Source organism: Chinchilla lanigera, unplaced genomic scaffold (genome assembly GCF_000276665.1).
Source record: "Chinchilla lanigera isolate Chin_1 unplaced genomic scaffold, ChiLan1.0 scaffold00026, whole genome shotgun sequence".
NCBI lineage: Eukaryota > Metazoa > Chordata > Mammalia > Rodentia > Chinchillidae > Chinchilla > Chinchilla lanigera.
Window position 1 is genome coordinate 21,820,033 of NW_004955427.1, and position 8,999 is coordinate 21,829,031.

Below are 8,999 nucleotides of genomic sequence, written 5' to 3' on the forward strand. Positions count from 1 at the left end.
AGAACTTGCTTGAGGAATCTGCTATTACATCTGTGGCTTTCTTCTTGCTTTTCTTCTGTTTTTTAGTGCGACCTTTTTTTCTGCTTCTTTTTGTAGAACTTCTTTGACTTCTTATGTTTGCAGGATTCATAGGTAGATGATTTTATCTGAGGAGATGTTTTCTTCCCATTGGTAATATCTTGCTGATCACTACTGTCTGTTTCAGATTCTTCAGGGTATAACTCCTTATAACCACCATGACCTCATCTGTCTGGCATGTTAGCTTCATAATTGTATAACTTCTTGTTCCAGGATTTAGCTTTAAGAAAAATCATCTTCCAGGGTCCCAGAAATTTCAGCCTTTGGCCTCCAATATTCTCTCTGACTTTCTTCATCAAAACCATCACTACGCATCTGACTTGAACTTCTGAGCAGTATTTTCCTTCTGGCTTCCTGGTGAGTATCCTCTATCTGTTTCTCTATTTCTCTTATTTTCCACATATCTAATTCTTCCTGGATCTTATTGTGAGCATCTGTGCACCAGATGCCATTCCTAAGGAGTACATTCCCCAGCAGAACCCAAGACATTCTTCAATCCCTTGATTCTGAAGAGGAAAATTCTGGAACTGTATGTAAGGAGACCTTTCTGCATCTGGTCCCTGTAGTTCTAGAGTAGAATATAAACAGAACCAGACAGCACATGGTCTTTTGAACCTTACTTTTTCTCCTTCTTTTTTTTTTTTTTTTTTTTTTCTTTTTGAGATGGTCTCACTATGCAGTTCAGGCTGGCCTTGAACTCACTTTGTTGCCCAGGCTGGTCTTGAACTCCCAACAATCCTCCTCCCTCAGCCTCCCAAGTGCTGGGAGTATTGGTGCATGACCATGCCCAGCTACTTTTTCTTCATTTAGCATAATATATTTGAGATTCATCTACGTAGTTGTAGGTATCATTCATGTAGTATTGCTTTCCAGTTAAATTCAATTTTGTTAGAGAATATATTTTGATTTTTTTGGTTTTGGTTTCTTTTTTCCAGTACCAGGAATCGAACTCATGACCTTGTGCTTGCCAGGAAGGCACTGTGCCTCTGAGTATATCCCCAGCCCCGAGAATATATTTTGTATTATCTTCCCTCTTCATCCCCAGTCACCACTAATGCACTATTTTTATTGATTTGCACATTCTGTTTGTTTGTTTGTTTTTTGGTTTTTCTCCGGTACCGGGAACCGAACTCACAACCTTGCGCTTGCCAGGCAGGCGCTTTGCTGCTGAGCTAAATCCCCAGCCCCTGATTTGCACATTCTGGAACTTGCTTTTAAGTGGACTCATATAATGCATGGTCTTTTGTGACTGGGTTCTTTCATCTGGTACATTTTCAAAGTTATCCATTTTGTAAAATGTATAAGAACTTCATTACTTATTTTTTTAACCAAATAATATTCCATTGTAAAGATATACCACCTTTTATGTATCCATTTATCAGTTGGTGGACATTTGTTTCCACTTTTGAGCTACTGTGAATAATGAAAGGATCCAACACTGCCATCCTGGTCTAAGCAGAGACCACTGTAGTTAAATCCCTTCCCCCTGCTGCAGATGTGTCGTCAGTAAGGCCGAGTAAGCACAGCCACACCCTGTACTTCACCAAACAGTAGTATTCAGCTATGCTTTTGACACACAACATGCAACCTCTTCTATGTGTTCAAGCCTGACCCCGGGCAGATAGCCACAACTCCTTTGTACTAAATTCTCCCCCTTGAAAGTCCCACGGTGACTTTTTCCTTCCACAGCCCCCCTTTTTTAGGCCCATGACTCTATAAAGATGTCATAGTCTGTATGAGAGTTGCTGGTCTGGTCTGTAGTTCCAAAGTGGTCCCTCTCAGGTTTGTTCTGAAATAAATCTGTCCTGTTGAGCTCATACCTCTGTTTCTTTAACTTTTTCCTAACAAGTCATATGTTGTAAACATTTCTTTTCTTGTTCAGCTTGGGCTGCTATAATAAATACTATGGATTGAGCAGCTTAAACAACAAGCATTTACTTCTCAGTGTCTGAAGGTTAGAAGTCTGAGATCATGAAGCTAGTATAGTTGGGTTCTTGGTGATAGCCCTCTTCATGTTGATGGATGGCCCCTTTTGTACTTTTTCCACACTTGGAGAAAAGAAAGGGAGAGCTCTGTTCCCTTCATTTTTAAGGGCACTAATCCAATCATGGAAGTGTCATTTTGTGACCTCATCTGGACCTAATTACCTCCCAAAGTTCTTACCTCCAGTGCAATCATATTAGGGATTCAAGCTTTAACTTGTGAATTTAGAGAGAAGAGAAACTCTGTAGCATTTATGTACACGTGTTTTCAAGTCACTGGGGTATATGTCTAGGAATGAAATTGCTGGGTGTCATGGTTTAGATCTAGAATGTCACCCAAAGCCTCATGTGTTCAGAGGTGGGGCTTTGGGGAGGTGACTGGGTCATGGGGGTGCTATACTGATTTGATCCCAGGAGGTGGGGTATTGTTAGAAGAGGTGGTCACTGTGGGCGTGAGCAGAGGGGTAAATCCCACCTGATTCTACTCTTCTTTCTGTTTTCTGGTCTCCCTGATGTGAGCAGTTTCTTTCCTGCCTTGAAGCTAGTTGAAAATGGACTGAATCCTTTACAATCTCTGAGACTAAGTAAATCTTTCCTCAGGAGGAACTAATTATTTCATCTGTGAAGAGAAAAATAATTTCCGTTGCTACTGGTGACGCTGAGCTTTGCAACTATTAAGAAAATGCTTGCTGAACATAATTAGGCCACAGAAAAATTAGATGGCATAACATTACAGTACAGTTCTCTTTCACTCTAAGAGTAGGTGTGGCTAAGCTCGTCAACTCTAAAGCCAGTTCTGGTGGGAGTGGGCGTAAATCCGACTCCACACTGATTGGCCATTGATCTTGGGCAATATCCGTCTTATGCTTTGGGCCCTGTCTGTGATTATTGATGCTAACGTTGTCAGGGTTGTTATGAGGCTTAAACTGCTGTGGCAAACCAGGACTGGGAAAAGAACAACACCTGAGAAGGTTTAGAGACAGTGTATGTCTTTGTTAACACCGGTGGACCTAGCTGGGACTGTTCCCCAAAGAGCCAGGTCCTGACCTCTGGTGGTCTGGAGTTTTTAATGGACTTTTACAGGTAGGAAGTACAGGAGCAGAATGTGTAGGTTTTTGATAGGGCAGGGCAGGTCCCATGACTGGGGGAACTGGTGGGTTGAATGGAAAATGGAAACTTATAGCACCCAGGATGTCAGCATGGATGAAGAACCAGGAAGTGAATTGCAGGCATCCTCAAACAACAACTAAGGAGGCCATAATATATGGGGCAGACTGGAAAAATTAGAATAAAAGGGGCTTTTCTGCTTTATTCACCCCTGTTATTTGTATCTAGACAAATCCTTCTCTATACTGTATTTGTCTAAATCATGTCTTCATTATTTAGGGCTGAATAGGGGGCTAGGTTTGTCTGGGACCCCAGGGCCGTATATGAACCCTGGGTAAGGTCCATCTGTAGTTTGACAGAATCTAGGTGCTGGAACAAAAACCATGTTAACCAATTAATGGTATAAAGTCCTATTAGCAGAAAGAGGAAAAGAATATACAGTAGGCAAAGGAAGGGTCCCAAACATGGGCTCCACGATTGAAGGGTTTTTTTAAAAAAGTTTTATTTTAAAAAATTTTTTAAGGGTTTTTAAAAAATTAAAAGCCTGACCTTAGTGAATGTATCTTTGACCATAATTGTCTTTTGTGCTGAAGGCCCATGTCTGTCTAACTGCCTGTACTATTTGTAACTAACTTAGCTGTCTATAATATAATTTTTCTTCTGAAGAGCTGCCCTAACTGTGGTTAGGAGACACTGGGTATAGTGTCCATTTTAACTTCTTTGAGCTAAGAAGAGTCAATGTAAAAGGAGACTGTAGTTAGGGACTCCCTGTAGAGAGCTAATCCAAAGAGCCTCACATAGAAGTCCTATTGTAGTTTATCAGTTATGAACTGTCTTTACAAGGTTGATCTGGTGGATCCCAGTAGAAGGAATCTAGCATATTTATCACTGGTTTTATCTGCATGGTTACTTGGAGTCTGGCAATCTCTAGGCAAGAATAAACAAATTTTTGAGAAATTAGAACATGTATAATCAAAGCATGAGCACTAGAATGGAAAAACAGGTTCAAGAAAGAGCCAAGTCTAGAAACTGTTTTGATGGGGGTGGAATAGTGCTTGCAACCCATTGCTTTTTATATCTTTCTATTGATGGAGTCTGATATTTTGTCATGTCTCTCTAGTTTTAGCTGATCATATCTGATGAATTTTAGGATTTTTTGTTGAGTTTTTATAGATTGTGTTGTACTTTATTTTTAATGAACCATATACTGGTTAGTTATTGGTGTAGCAGGAAACTGCCAGAAGGGTTGAGTGATTTAAGTTTTTTTTTAAATCTAGCTTATTATTCTGGCCTTGTTTTAAATATCTCTTGGTTGTGCTTTTCTACTGGATGTTTACAACCTAATTAAATTGAGATCTATATTAATAAACATTAACCTATTGCTATCTATCTATCAAGGTCAGTTGAATCTCCCTGGGATTTACCTTGGAATCATGTACAGCATCTCTCAGTTCTTCTGTCAGTGTCAGCCATCCAGACGAGTCATGGCCATTGCTTCACCAAGTTGCTTTCTGTGAAAGCTTGGAAGACTTTTTTCTCCTGATGACGCTCCTTAGGCACACTATATACCATTGATCATCATCCTCTGTGGTCCAACAATCTCCTTGGTCAGAAAGTCAGGGACTCACTGAGTTACAGGGTGTCACAGAAGAGGTTCCCTCATGTCCTGGGTCCTTGTAGACCTTGGAGGGCCAGGACCAAAATATTGTCTGTCCTCTTAGCCTATATTTTTAGTTTTGGCCTCTAAACTTTAGTTGTTGAACATCTAGAAGAGAAGGTTAATGACACTGTATTGTAGTGGGAACAGTGAGCTTAGTTATAATTTTATCTAAATAGTAAGCATTTTGAAGTATATAGTCAGAAAACTGTTATTCTTTTTACCATCCGTGAGTGTTCTTGAATCCCTGCAGAGTGTTAACAGATGAAGACAATCATAATGACACTTTTTGTAACACACTTAAATCTCCATTTTGGTTTCGAATAGCCTTTTTTTTTTTTTTTTTGGTACCGGGAATTACACTCAGGACCTCGTGCTTGCCAGGCAAGCACTTATGCAGCTGAGCTACATCCCCGGCCTTCGAATAGCCTTTTTATTTTTATTTTTTATTTTTTGGTTTTTCTCCAGTACCAGGAACCGAACTCACGACCTTGTGCTTGCCAGGCAGGTGCTTTGCCGCTGAGCTAAATCCCCAGCCCCAAATAGCCTTTTTAGTTAGTCATCTCTATCTAGTGTATAAGAAGCTCTCATCCAATTTGTTGTCCTTTAGTAGGATGTCATTGAAGAAATTTGTGACATTGTCTGGACTACTTATTGTCTAAGCATCTCTAAGTATAATGGCACATGTATAGCATACACATCATATAAATTTTTGTTTAAAAAATTATCATTTGGCTGGTGACTACATGTTGATTTGACTTGAACTTCCTATCACAGGCAGTTGGAACACAAGAGAAGGACAGATGTCTAGATCTGAAAGAAAATGTCTCACTATAAACAATCACAGTTCTACATTTTAGAAGACCTGTACATCTAAAGACATGAATACATTGAATATACCATAAGATTAGCAATAATGAATTGTAATAGCCATACAAAAACTTTTGTTTTCTTGATTTAGTTTTGTAGCAAGAACACCATTTATACCAGAAAACTGTATTGTCTTATTTTCAGAAAACTTAACCTTTTGATGATGACCAATGTAAACATATCATAAAATATATTTTGAACATTTATTGTGCTGTCTCCCATAAGGCTGTGGAGATCATTGGGCCGCCTATTAATGAATAAAGACTAGATAATTATTTTCAGGCAGCTGTTTCCTTATTTATCAACAGGACTCCTGTCCAATAGTTTTCTGCACATTAAAGATTATTTTATTATGCTTCATACACCATTCTTGGAGAACCCTAGTGAGTGTCACTATTTCCAAGAGTCAACTATTCTGGAGTACCTGATCATTGTGATGGACTCTTCATGGGATATAATAAAGATTTCAGTAGATAGACAGGATTCAATCAATACTGGGGCTTCTCAATGTGGGCTAGATAATATTTTCCCGTATGGGGCTGGTGTGTGCATTGTAGAATGTTTAATAGTATCCCTTGCCTCTACACAGCAGATACCAGTAGCAAGACAAATGTCTTGAGTGCAGGGGTTAATGACCTGAGTTAAGAGCCCCTAGGTCTATACCATGTCAGATGGAGATTTCCAAAGCTATCATATGAGGTAGAGAGCTAAGAGCTTTCTCTACCTGCCAAGATCCTGCTCCCCTAGGCTGGGGAAACTGGGAGACCTCTCATGGAACCCTGAACTCTTTCCTGTGTTTCTAGCATTAGGGTGGGGAGGAGAGCGTGATCTCTGTGTTTTTCTTCCATCCATAGGAGGCCTATAAGTCCATTTCAGGTTTATTTCCCCTTTTCTTTCTTTTCCCATTTTTGGTTACTCATAGTGGCTACAAGTTAAAGAGCCAGAGAGCCTGTGATGGTGTCTTTTTATCCTCATCTTTCAGAGATAGGAGATTAGGAAGTGACAAAGCTGGTTGAATAAGTAGGCATGACTGGTTAATTGCAAGAACATATGCACAGAATAGTTCTCAAACAGGGGCCCTCTGCACATGGGCTTCTCATGAGAACTCAAGCAGGTTTTCAATAGGATGACCTAGACCTAATGTCACAGCACCTCCTCTCAGGACCCATGTGTAGAAGTTCTTACATGTTTCCTCAAGATTTAGACAGCATGAAAGAACACAGATGCCACCAAAGCTTGCTATCATGTCTTTTCTCATGACATCCTTCCATGTATCCTCCAGGGTATATTTTTACTTGCTTTTTTTCTCTTTTACTTGGCCCAAGCTCACTTGGCTGACCCAATTTATCTCTCATTGTTCACTTTTACTTTTTTAAATAAACTTTGCCCCTGTTGTGTTCATTTTGTTCAATTCTTTGTTCCAGATGAAAAAGTCCTAGAATCCAACTGCAGAAGGAGAGGTGAGCAATCCAAAACCTGATAACATTTAATTAGTGAGCCACATATAAAACGAGCTACCCAATAATATTTTTGTCCTCTGTGGTACTTTGCTCAGCTTTCTCACTCCTTTAGGGAAAAATAAGCATCTTGGTAGCCTGCCTAAATAGCAGGGTACCTGAGTTTACTCCTTTTTGTGCTCAAAATCTCATCTGTACTTTTCTCCTAGATGAACTTTTCTTTTTCAGGGTGTTATTTCATCCTAGTTAATTCCATTTTGGTTCATTACGTGAACTAGCCACCTGGGTTCTGCTGTTTGATTTCGAATGACCTCAAGATCACCAGAAAACCTCACCCTTGTGGATGGGAGCGAAGCTACTGATTTTAGAGAACATGTGGGCTTCCTCGCAATTTTCCTTTGAATTAGGCTAGATCCCTTACTTGTTTCTTCTAACAAAATGCAGGTAATTTAGAAACATGCCTGACAGCTGGAGTAGAACAAAAGAACAGCAAGTAAAACTTAATTCAAATGACTGTGCGTCATTTTTAGGATTTTTAAATTAAAAAAGAATTTCCATCTGTCCTTCCTTAAACAACAAATATCTTACCATTGGGGGTAGATGCAAGAGCTATTGTTTCTCAGCTGGCTCCACTTTGCTTAAGTAGAGTCATCAAGTGGCTCTGCTGGGCTAAGGGAGTCTCGGGGGGAGAGACTCCACCCTGATCTCAAGGTAGTTTCAGAGGACGAGCTATGGCACAAACCCCCTCCCTAAGGGGTCAACGGGCCCCAATATGGAGACAAAAAGCTCTCAGTAGGCTTTCTTCTATGCTTCTATGAAAGATGATAGTGTCATCCTAGCTTTGGACAGAGACATCTGTCTCATAAATACTTGAGTCTCACAAGGGACTCTTTGTGGACTCAAATCAGGACTCCTTGTTCTGCATGGGATGCCATTTTAAGGACCCAAGACATAGCAGAGCCATAAAGTGGCTCAAAATGATGCACCTATGAAAGAAGCCAACATTATCCTAGCTTTGGACAGAGATGTTGGTCTAGTGACTACCTGAGCTTCACAAGGAGGCTTTGTGGACTCATCAGGTCTCCACTTTTTGTTTGTTTGTTTTGTTTTTGAGACAGGGTCTAGCTATGCAGTTCAGCTTGGCCTTGAACTCACTGTATCCCAGGCTGGCCTCGAACTCATGTCTATCTTCCTGCCTCAGCCTCCCGAGTGCTGGGCTTACAGGTGTGTGCCACCACACCCAGTTTAGGTTTCCTCCTTTTACACGGGACACCATGTTAAGGACCCAAGACCTAGTCATCTCTCTCTATAGGCCCCATGACAAGCCATGGGAAACCTCATGCATCATACCCCTCAGATTGCACCAACCTCACCACTAGACTATCTTTGATTGGGGGAAAGGTCTGACCCTGCCAATTTAATAAAGAATAGTTTATGAGCTAAGAAATGGCAAGAGATGGATGCAGGATGGCAGTTTAAATTGTGAGACTTTTTCAGTTAAATATGTTCTGCTTAAAACATAGAAGGTGGAATGAAATCCCTGGTGTTCAGGCTTTTTTTACTCTTTATCTCAGGAAAAACCCACAAATTATGATATTTAGAATGACCCCTCAGGAAGAGAGAGATATCTTTGATTATCTTGTTCTTGGATCCCCATCTGGCTCTTGGGGGATATGGATCTCTCCCATCTGTTTAATGAAGAAACTTCAGATGGGACCCCAGATGCCTATGACTCGTTTGTTGGACATTACCATTTCTGTGTTCAACAATTGGGATCTGGAGGAGGCTCACAAAAGAAAAGCTAGAATTATACCTGTTGCAGTTAGCAATACTTTTTATTCACCCAAG

General features: G+C 40.3%; 1 pseudogene; it reads right to left on the reverse strand.

Moving 5' to 3' along the window:
• The window catches only part of LOC102024935, a 1,059-nt pseudogene extending 492 nt beyond the window's left edge, over window positions 1-567 (reverse strand).
• Between the last annotated feature and the right edge of the window lie 8,432 nt (window positions 568-8,999).